The following is a 1,280-nucleotide window of genomic DNA, read 5'->3' as shown; positions in this document are numbered from 1 at the left end:
CATGTCTCTCTGTAAATTATAGGGGCATTTCGTTTTATGCATAATGTTCCTTGTTTCATCGAATGTAAACAAGGATAAATGAAGCATCATGCGCATTATGCACTATTAATCTATGAGCTTACACACTTAAAAAGCAATATATAACATAGAGAAATTCAAATTAATCTTATTGCTATAACTTTCAAAATTTCTGTACATTTTTCTCAAAATTATATTGACGACGGAAAGAGAAGAGGTTTTCTCATCAACAATGGAACATATCATTTTGTTCCAATTTACAGGAAACAACACGACGACATAAAACAATACAGTATATTCGCCTGATTTGTGTCAACTAACACAATAATTGGTCTGTTACATGGCGCTGAGATTAAAATTAATCATGATTCTGATGATCCAAAATCAAAAAAATTAAAATCCCAACCAAACTGAAAAATATTAAATAAATCCTATTATAATGTAATATTACGAGTTCGCAGTCTTAAATCAGAGCTCCCGCGCTCGAGCTAGCGAAAGCTCTAGAGCGTGTATAGGGAATTTACGATCGGCGCCTGGAAGGCGCTGCGAGCGCTAAACAAAATTTCTCATGCATTACTGCGAGAATGGAAGGTCTGTTATATACCTGCGAAAGAGTTATCCTAATGGACAAAACTGTGGCATACGTCTGAAAGAAAGTATGCTATCATTATACTTAATGAAAACAGTTTTATTAACCCTTTCGCTCAGAAAGCGGGCGGTTCGTCGGAATACCACCATTGATCGGGATCCCGCGCCAAAAGTGTACACATTATATGTGGACAGTTTTGGGCGTTTAAAATATTATTTTATGCCCGAATAGCATGGACAACGCTACCTTGACATGTTTTTGAAAAAAAGGGATTGTCCCTTAAAATGAGGTAATTATAATTTCTTTGTAAACCGTTTTTTAATTATCTCTTTCATGCCAGTGGCATTATATGTATCAATATACTACCACTACAAATTATGTTTAAACATTCATTATTTGACAAAATCAGTGTTAACAACGCTTCGTATGTGGTCGTACAGAATGGTTTGGCGTAACTCTTACTATAAGGAATACTATAAATTACTTTGCGAATGCTGGCTGTAGACAGTGTTCGTCTATACAGATCGCTTTGCGTTTGCTGAACATAGCCAGCGTTAGGAGAGAAAAGGTTAACTTTAAAAGAATTAATTATAAATAAGATCTTGAATACGTTCTATTTTATATATAGAAAAAAGCCCCCTATTATGAGATAGGCGCCTAATATGAAATAACG

Source organism: Trachymyrmex cornetzi, unplaced genomic scaffold, assembly GCF_001594075.2.
Source record: "Trachymyrmex cornetzi isolate Tcor2-1 unplaced genomic scaffold, Tcor1.1 scaffold1044, whole genome shotgun sequence".
Taxonomy (NCBI): Eukaryota; Metazoa; Arthropoda; class Insecta; order Hymenoptera; family Formicidae; genus Trachymyrmex; species Trachymyrmex cornetzi.
This window is presented reverse-complemented; position numbering follows the sequence as displayed.